Source organism: Trypanosoma cruzi, genomic scaffold (genome assembly GCF_000209065.1).
Source record: "Trypanosoma cruzi strain CL Brener 1047053516605 genomic scaffold, whole genome shotgun sequence".
In the NCBI taxonomy this organism is placed as follows: Eukaryota; Euglenozoa; class Kinetoplastea; order Trypanosomatida; family Trypanosomatidae; genus Trypanosoma; species Trypanosoma cruzi.
In genome coordinates, this window is record NW_001849331.1 from 63,241 (window position 1) to 73,470 (window position 10,230).

Below are 10,230 nucleotides of genomic sequence, written 5' to 3' on the forward strand. Positions count from 1 at the left end.
GTAACTACAGAAACAAGCCGCAGGGATTAAAAAGAAAAAAAAAAAAAGATGAGAGTCCGGGATAACTCCCAAAATTAAAAGAAAAAAATGAAACAAAAATTGATTTGGCGGGACTTTTATTTCATGGACCGAGCATCACAAGACGACCAACCGTGTGCTCGTGAATATACATATTGCCCGCACCAACAAAAGGAAAAGCGAAATTAAAATAATTAAAAAAGATTGCGCTGTTCCACCAGCCCACACAACATCCCTCACATTTCATGCGGCATCCGGCCTGTTCTTCCAATCCTCATTTCGTGCTGTCCGTGAGACTCCACAGCCGCAGGGCCGGCAACACGTGTGGGCGAAAACAAAAGCAAACAAGAGCGGGAAACACTTCACTCATTACAGTGTGCAGCAACCGAACACTACGCAAAGAAGAAACAACAGTACCTATTACTCCAGCTGAACTACAGTGAAAAGACACCAATAAGTAAAAAAATTAAAGAAATAAGAGATAAGTTAAAAAGTGCGGGCAATGCGGCACGCATTCTCCGTGAGGCGTCGCAAATCCACACTCTGTGGCTCAGAAGGCTGCCACCACCCAAATACAATCCCAGAGGAAGAAGCAACACACAAGACACGCACACACGCACGGTGCTGTTGCCGCCTAAATCACGCAGTGTCAATTTCACGTCGTTGAGAGAGGCGAGGCGGTCGTCGGGACTCACGCCGCTCCACACCCTGCGAGGTGACTGTTTGTAGTGGGATTCGTGTCCAGGGGCGTTGTGCCCATTCATTTCCCTTCCGTAATATCCCCAGCAACGCGCTCTCTGACGCTGTCAACTACTCGAATCCTCTCGGGTGGTGTCGGAGCCGCATCCCTCGTCGGAGCGGGAACCCTGTCCTTGAGTGCACGCATCGCAGTGGAATTCAGTGGGCGGCTCTAAAGAAAGGCGTCCGTCACCGTCACGTGGGATTCGTGCCCGCCGCACGCGTCAAAGCGGACCCTCAGGACATCAGGTGGCTTCTCGCCTGCCAACGGCACTTCTTCCTCCCCCAGCGACTGACCATCAATGTGCACAGAGGCCTTGTTGCCTTGCAGCATAAGTGCCACTTGGTATTCTTTCCTCGGCTCCCAAGTGCTGCTCCGTGTTGTTGTCTTGCCTTCGATCGACGTCTACCACGTTTTATTGTGGCTGTACGAGAGTCCCACGGTATGATTGGACGCAGTGTCCGCCAACACCGCAGTCAGTAGAGGCGTGTTCCCACTCGGAGTCTCTTCGATGGTCACCGACACCACAAGTGTGAAGTTGTGGCTCAAGAATACATGACGCACTTCATCACCCCGAGTGTTCACAGGCCATATTGCCCTGGACTCAAGTCCCGTCAATTGAAACCCATCGTTGTCCTTCGCTGCATTCGTCACCGTCGCATGCAGGCAAAGGTACTCGTCGTTCCACGGGTCATCACTGGCCACATCGGAGAAAACTGCCACAAGACCCGCCGTGGGTGTAGACACGCTGGAGAAGAAAGTGTCCTTTTGTGCCCAAGTACTGAGGACGGAATTGATTCTACTCAGTTCATCCGTCAGGCGGGAAATTGAAATGACACTGCCCCCACCGTTGCCCCTCCGTTGTAAAAGATGCAAATTGCCATCCGAGTGCAGCAGAGTGCTGTCGAGCATCCAATCCGCGGCTTTGTCCACGGCAACCGGTCCAACAGAAACGTGTGGTTGTTGTCCGTGACCCAAAGGCAGAGCGCAGTGGCCCTTTTCTTCCCCGAGGCATGCCCTCTCTGAGTGCACAGCATGACCTTCCTTTCCTCAATGGTCGCGGTGATGAGGGCATCCACATGCAGGCTTTCCTTCTGAGAAACTCCTGATCGTGCGTTGGCCCACACGGCTGAGAGTGCCCGATGGCCTCCGTCCACGCTGTCCCCATGTCTCGCGACTCGTACACCCTCTGGCCATTCTCGCTGTTAACACTCATGAGAAGTGATCCCTCCCATCCGGTGACGCGGAGGTTAAGGCATTCCGCAGGGGAAATGTCCTCAGAGAGCGCCCAGGCACTGCCGCTGTCCGTCAAGCAAATGATCATGGAGCAAACGTATTCTGCTTCACTCTCCGCCATCAGAGGAAACACAAGCGTGGCATCCTCCATCACAACACCTGCGCCACCAGAAGCAATGAACTCCGTCCAGTCACCTTCGTGAGAAGCAGAACAGATCAGTTTCAAGAGTGGTTTGGGGTCGCCCCATTCGATCCGTCCACTCTGCTTGTCACCCGTGGGATTCGTGACATCACCCACAGCCAGTTTCATCTCCAAGCCGCCCTCTCTCCAGCACCCACCTTCGTAGGACACATCAGAGCCTCCCGCAAGAGGAAACACTCCGTTGCCCTTTGAGATTGTTGTGTGGCGGAGCACAACACCCAAACTCTCCTTTCCCTCCGCTGCACCAAGCACAGTGTGTGCCCTCCATGTATCCTTTATTGACCTCACCAACAACAGTGGACCAATTCCACGCAGAGTCGATGTACCCCGCAACAACATCAGAAGAAAAGGGCTTACTTAATTGACCACCTTGATATTCGGCATTCATGTGAGCCTCGGCGAAAGCAGCAATTACTCCACCAGCACTGATGAGAGAGAGTGAAGCAAACGAATCCCTCGTCGTAACTGGAACAACCCCACCTTCGGCTGCACCAGCGTCTTCTGCGGCACAAACAATTTCTTCTTTTTAGATCCCCGCCCTGACTTTGGCACCACAGCAGGCTGCACGGTGTTGCAGCACACCATCATGACAAGGAGAAGCAGCACCGCGGAAATAAACAAACGCCGGGACATGTTGGGCCTCTGCGGCTCACTCTCTCTTCCTTCCCTCCTCCTTCCGCTGGATCCGGTCACGCGGCGACGGTTGTGTGTACGGGGTGCCATGACAGCAGCAACACGTGAGAGCATATAAATATATGTGTGTGTGGGCGGTGTGTGTGTTGTTGGTCCTTTCAGAGCCTTCGAATTTCACAGTAGCGATTAGCGCTTGGTCGTAGCTTCCTTCCTAGCCTGAGTGCGCTTGTGTGCAAGAAATCAAATTAATATTCAAAAAGCACCAAAAGAGGACGTGGCAGGGAAGTGGGTGGCGCCACCATTCACGGCGTAACACATCCGCTTCGTCGTAACCGCCACAGTAATTACTCTCTCCGTCCACAACGGCTCAATCACTGCGAGGCCACACACAGAAGAGACATTGACGTTTGCGCACAGGCCAAGACACCCTCCGGCAAGCGGCACCAACCAACAGACAGCCAGCAGACAGACAAAAAAATTAGGAGCAAGCAAAATCCCATGTGCTGTGGGATCCTTGCAAGCAGCGCTCCCTCATTGCAGGACCTTTAAAGCGTTCCTCGCTGCAACATCCTCCACCACCTCGGCGTGTCGGTGGATTTTCCCGTTCACCGGAAGAAACACGGCGAGATGTGTCGGCAGGGGTCGCGGACACACAGAGCGCACCGTCGACGCGATCAACGAGCGCAGACACTCGTGAAGTGCGATCCCACAACCGCGATCCCTCCATTTACTCTCCTGAACGTGAAGGAGGCATGAAGTGTCCTCTTCTCTAAAGTAGTCCTAAAACGCAAAAAAATTCCGCAGGACATCCCGCGCAGCCACGGCCTCCTCAGCAGCCTGACAGTCCACGCCGTCGCACCCCTCCTCAAGGGGTCGCCAGGCCCGGTAAGGCAAGCAAAGGGAGACCAGCAATTTGGTCAGAGCGTTCAGAAAAATGAGGCGCAGCAGTCGGGTGAGCGCGGCCCATCCACGTCCTCCCCCTCAACCGACCCACCACACAGTCGAATCACATCCCCTGAAAGGAGCCGTGGTGTATAAAAAAATAGCATGCACAATAGCACTTCCTGCTCTCCTCAATGTAGTGTCATGGCACACACGAGGCATCACAAGAAGGGGACAAATCATTGCATTCCATCGGCATAAGCACGGAAATAAAGCGCGGATTTTGCCCCTGTGAAATTACATCCGAATCGTCTCAGCCACGGAGTTTGTGTCGCCAACCCTCAGAAAGGGCTGATGCATCAACTGCCGCTGACCGATCTCCGGCGATGAAACAAAAAAAGCCACTGTCTCTCGAGGTTCTTCGTCACCCTTTCCTCCCATTGAAGGGAAAAAAGCAAATTGACGCTGTGGGCGTGTCTAGCTGACAGAAGCGGAAGAAGTGACTCCAGCCGCGGAACAAATTGAACGAATCCTCCTCCCGAATTGTTCAAAGACACCGGTCGGACAGCTGCCGAGTTTAACGGCGCGGAGGACAACACCTTGAATGTATGGAGCACTGCAGCAACCTGAATATATTCTGCAATGTCCGCGGTCAATTCATAAACGTACAACAAAGAGACAGCAGGTTCAAAGGGGCGTGTGAACCTGTCAACAATCACCCGCGCCGGAGGATCGCCACCCCCACCCTCCAAGGGGACCTCAACGAAGTCAAATATTTCCACCGCATGGCACCCACAACACAATCGCGTGGCATAAAGCACTGCCTTGCAGCACCCCATGCAATGCAGCTATCAAAAACCGACCTCGAACACGGCGTGCGAAAAGGATACCGAAAGAAGGTGAAGCAAATACCCTCCACATCTCAGCAGCTTCAATCATCCAGTAAAAGGCAGGATCGTCAGACAGTATTCACAGACTCAACAAATATGGCTTCAAAAGGCAGCGAGATGTCAGACGCCAAAAGGCTAGCATTTCTTCCCCCATGGCACTTCCACGGATGAATGCAACTGCCGTGCCCTGCGGCCTCTCGACCGCCTCGAGACAACGTTGCGGCCACATGGCAACGGCTCAATGTGGCTGGCAATCAGATCCAGTCGTCGCGGCAAAACAGTACAGAAAGTAGGGTGGTGAGCCCGCACATTCGCCTCGTCGATGCCTGCCCCCACTGCAAGAGTGAAACTCGTCTTCCCAACAGCCGCGCTTCGGGTGGCTGAAACACCTGCCCTCACATTGACAATGACATCTGCAAGCGCCTGTAATTCCTAAACACCGCCCCTCAGAAAAAAACAAACCGGCGCTCAAGCCCTGCAGTCACACATCCCTCGTAACCATTTGCAAGCTTGTTGTCCTGCAGAAACACCCAAACAGCATAACAAGAGGACCGTTCATTGCTGGCAAGGGAAAAGAACACGTCGCTTTCATCCTGCAACAGAATATTATGCCTCCTGCGTAACGCGACCACAAGTACGCGGCGCGCCAACACCGGAACGGCGGGCATGTTGCCCCATGACCCTCCCCCTCACCACAGAAGTCCAAGAAGTGCAACAGACCATTCTCTCACCAAAAAAAAGGCCCAATGGAGCGGACACTGCAGTGTGCGGACCACACAGCAGAAACACCCTCAGAGAACGAATGTTCTTGAATGCCCTTCAGAAGGGGCCAGCGGGTTGGCCGTGAAGCAAACAGACACCAAAGAGCCACCTGCTCTGCACGCATCCAATGACGCAATTGGGAGCGCAGTGTTACAGGGCACATCAACCACCCTGTTCTCGTCTCCGTCTGTGCGGGCACGACAGTCCTGCCATCACCCTTCGCCCTCACAAAGTATTCCACAGGGTCCTTTGAACCAAAGACCACCACACGGCAATATGCCACCGGATAAGTGATCCCCATACCGCACAAAATAACAAAATGTTCCCACGTCGAAACTCGCAGTGAAAACAAGCACAACTATGAGCAACATGAGGGTTGTATGTGCTGTGTTTCGTCAAAACACTCTATCCTTCATTGGTTCAGGCCTCTGCCACACGGCAAGAGACAGATGTAACATCACTTACACGCAACAGAGTGAAATCCGCAAGAACATTGTAAGAGTCATACAGGACGCAACAGCCACCAGCCCACTCAGCAGCCGTTGTAGTCATATTCTGCAAAACATGATCCATGCCCACAGGGAAATTTGTTGTCCAGTTGCACAAATAATTGTTGGGCCAAGCAACGTGGGCCCAAGAACGACGGCGCCAGTCGATATTAGGCCTTGGAGCCGCCAGTTAGAGCCACTGATTGGAATAAACAGCAAAGCCACCAGCGGCCAACAAAAACTGCGACAAGACATTCGTGCTTGAATCAAAGAACGGATTCGTCTCGTCTAGGAAGAAGAAAGAATAATATTTTTCCTCCTCACAGTGCCTTTCAGCAATAAAACACCATCATGCGGTCCGCCCTTATCGGCATTACTCAGGAGCACAAGAACCGTGCAATGTGTAGAGGACTCTGCACTCAAGCGGATGAGATGCTCCACAGTGGCAAACAGACTCCTCACAGGCCAAGCATCAACCAGTCGCGAGCAGCATGTCTCTTCATGGGCTCTCCGTTTTGGTTCCAGCCGAGACGGAAAGCCTTCGTCGCTCAGCACCAACCCCGCGTTGCGCCGTGTCGTCAAATAAAACAAGTGAGGATGACAGAGCGCATCATCGGGGAAGTTGCCCTCATATGTGGGAAACGGCATCGCACCCGCCGGAAACAGGTGCGCATGATGTCCCTCCACGTCAGCCGCGCAGACTGTCAGCTGAAGGAAAATTTCGGTGAAAAGGAAGTCAGCGCACTCACCTCCACCCCAGGCAGTTTTATCAGAACAATCAAAGCACAGGGTCGGGAGCTCCACACTTGTTGAGGGATATCGTGACGCTCTGACGCGTCCACTTGCATGTCCACACAAGGTCCTATTTCCTTTTCCTCATCTGCACGCGTCCGCATCGCCTTTTAATCCACATTCAGGACAGAATAGATAGCGAGTGGCGCCTGGTCAGCCAGCAGCGTTCCATTCCTTAAGGCTCAAAATATCGAGGCCCAAAAATCTCCGGCTATCAATCAGTGATGCCGTTGACACAATGCCTCCTCTGGCCAACGCCACACACTTGTTCCGGAGCACATGTTATCCCATGCCTCGCTGACGCCACCCTCAGCATCCCCTACAGATACACCGTGCATTCACTCCTAAAATAAGGGTGTGGAGTACACCTCAAGAAAACTGCACAATGAGCCTGCAAACTGCTCGTTGAAAGTTGTCATTGTGTTGGGTGTCGGGGGCAACGCAGTCACACGTCGCAGCTCCTCAGAAGATCAAAGAAGATAGCAATCATCATTCAATTGGGATGGGGCTTCGCAAACCCCTTGCGACTTTTGTCCGATGGTGTGCTTCAATGCATATGAAACCTTGTCTGTGGGACGGAATGCCTATGCGCTCTAAAAAAGTAAGAATGAACTCACGGGAGAAGAATACATAATATAACGGAAGCAAAATACCACAAATAATAAAGAACGGAGGAGAAATTATATGGAGATATATATATATATATATATATATATATATATATATATATGAAAATAAGCTTTGATCAATGTATAGATATATCGATATGGGCATGGGAATAAAAACGATACTTTATTCTTATTCATTGATGCATCTGTATAGATATGGATATATCCCTTCTTTCCCCTACAATTGACAGATTGCTTGATTACTTGGTTTATTCAATTGCTATTTTATTGGCTGCATATGTATATAGATAGGTATTTAGTTGTCGATATTGATATCTATTCAGCGATGTTGATATATATATATATATATATATATATTGTTACTATTCCTCTTGTCTTCTCAAATAAATACAAAGGCCCACACGCCAGCCACCATCGCAAAGCACGTCCGCCCAACAATCGGAGATGTAAAAGAGAGACCCGGCGCCAGAAGTGGGAGCCGCAGTGGAGGCCGTGAAGCACACACCACCGCTACGCACCCGCCCCGGGGATAGCGCGGTGGCTCGATAATCCGTTGCCGCCAAGAAGCAATAAAACAACAAATCACAGAACCAACCAACCAAGCATGGACGCTATAAATGAGGAAAGGGAGAAGAGGGCAGCCTGCCAGCAGCAAATACGGCCTGCCGCATCTGCGAGGGGCCTCGTGCCTTCTCGCCGCGCGGAGGTACTGCTGGGGCAGAGACCTTCCACTTCAAAGTGGAGACACACCAATATTTCCGTGAAGCACGGCTTCCTCACCTCCCCAATGTCCGCTCCATGCTTTTTTCTGGATGCCTGCAGAGCCGGGCAGCGGAGTAAATGCCGACCTGCCTCTCCGCACAGTTCCGGTCGGCCGGTTTTCACAATGTCCGGTAGATACCCGTGGCGTGCCGTGCGGTAGCGGGTCAGTCAGGCATTGCTGTGGCACGGAAGCCCGCATGCTGGACGGCAAAACTAAGCTGGTGGTGATCCCATCGGGCTGTCGTCGCCGGGCAACTTGCGCCTTCTCGGCGGCCTGACCCCTCTGCCGTCGTGACATCGGCGACAGCGTGACGTTCATCAACGCATGTGTGCGTGCCATTTTAGACACACGGTGCACTGTTTCTCGGTGGCATTCTCCTGTGCAGAGGCGGGGGTTCTGTTTGGGTTTGATGTTCTTCATGCGGAGGTTCAAGCCTTGCAGCGCGTGGCTATTTAATCTCCATTTTTTAGTGTCCTGGTTTTCTTGCTGTCGGGTGTTTGTGCCGTGTGTGGGTGGTCAATCCCCGGCATTCTCCGCCTGCCTGTCGCATCAAGGGCATTTATGAAGTGCTTCCTTCTTCGGTGCCGACCGTGGCTCTGTGCTGGAGTGTTCGTGTGCTCGTATGCAGGATAGCGGTCCCGCCTGAGCCTGAGCCCTGAATTCACACAGTACATGCATCCCAACGGTGTGGATGCCGTCAGACCGTCATATTCCTGGCAACGCCTCCTATTTGTCGGGGGAACTCTTGCTTGTGGAAGTGCCGAAGATGAAGTACGATTCCGGGTTGCTTGTCCTACAACGCCATGCGGAAACTGCATGGGGTGGCTTCGGCATGGGCTGTGCAGTCTGTGGCGGGGGTGCGATCGTTGTGCCGTCTCTCACTCTCGTCCTCGCTCAAGTGCTGGGCGGTGGTTCCAGTGGGATTTCTGGCGGTTCCGGCTCACCGGGAAAGCTGAACTCCCGCAGCGCCTGGGAGAGCGCGTAAAGCCATGGGGGTTAACCATGTGCGTCACGACACCAGTGCGGCAGCTGCAGTGTTTGCCGCACACCGGGCAGTCTGCCGGCCGTCGGATCGTGGCGGTGTGGGGTCCAGCAGGAGGAGGAGGCGTTTCCGTGCAAATTTCTTTGCGTGCCTGCTGTGCAGCATCCGGGCCGCACCAACGGAATGTGCGTGGGATGGCGGGCTGCAGGGGCCGTAGCAGCCATCCGTATTTGTGCGAAACCCCGCTGCGGAGGCGGGCCAGTGCAGCCTCCTCCCCACGAGTAAGAGTGGCGTCCGTGCACGTGGGTTCCCAGTCGCCTGCTGCAGTGGAGCAGTAATCTTCTGGCTTGAGCTGTCGGGCACGAATAATACGTTCGGCCAGTGAAAACGATGCCGGTGGTCCATGTGTCTGTGAGCTGTGCGAGGTCGGACGCCTTCTTAGCTTATGCATCACAAGCTTCGTTCCTGGACACGCCGCAGTGGCCAAGGACAAGCTGTATCCGTGTGCACGCTCCTCGGCGCTGCGGGCAAGACAAAAGGGTACGTCCACAATGTGAGTCACCAGGTGATCCAGAACCGTCGACATTTGTTCGCGTGCCTCCACGGTTCGACGAGTAGGTGCATAGGCGCACGCTGCCGTGGAAAAAGTCTCGGTGAATATCGTACTCTCCATGCTAACACCACACCCCTCTGTATCTGCTGTGGTACATGAACTTCGCACGGCCGGAGGGAAATTGGGAAAAAGAAGGAACTCCTCGTGTGAGGATCCTCGTACCAGCGTGGCCAATCCGCGACGATATCCCTTGCCTGTGGAATGCGGTGCGACAAATAAATCAAAGACAGCGCCGTGAAGGGATGTGCAAATTGCCAAAATTGGCCGTCACACCTCCTGCACACACAAAACACGCGGGCCGTAACGGGCAACAAATCCCAATGCCGCAGCATCCAAGGCTCCCACGTTTCACGTGCACACCTGAGGGATCCAGCCATGGCGGCAGTGCACTTGAAGATTATTGTGGAAACTGACTGGGATGGCTTGGTCCGTCATTTCCACCGCTAAAGAGACATCGATCACCCTGTGCACTCGCCACGCCAGGGCAGGCCGAAATCACAGCAATACGTCGCGCCTCAATACTTAATCCCGCTCAAAGACGTTCCTGGAAAACTGGAGCCCTGCTCCTACTCTGTCGCCGCTTTGCTTCTGAAAGCCGTAA

At 53.2% G+C, this 10,230-nt stretch overlaps 2 pseudogenes, besides 3 other annotated features; both read right to left on the reverse strand.

Annotated features, from left to right (window-relative positions):
- Positions 1-10,230: a sequence feature (areas not merged during assembly with more than two copies in the genome that could not be assigned to a particular haplotype).
- Tc00.1047053506539.10 lies at positions 882-2,942 on the reverse strand (annotated as a pseudogene).
- Positions 4,287-7,274, reverse strand: Tc00.1047053506539.21 (annotated as a pseudogene).
- Positions 7,333-7,372: a microsatellite.
- Positions 7,603-7,628: a microsatellite.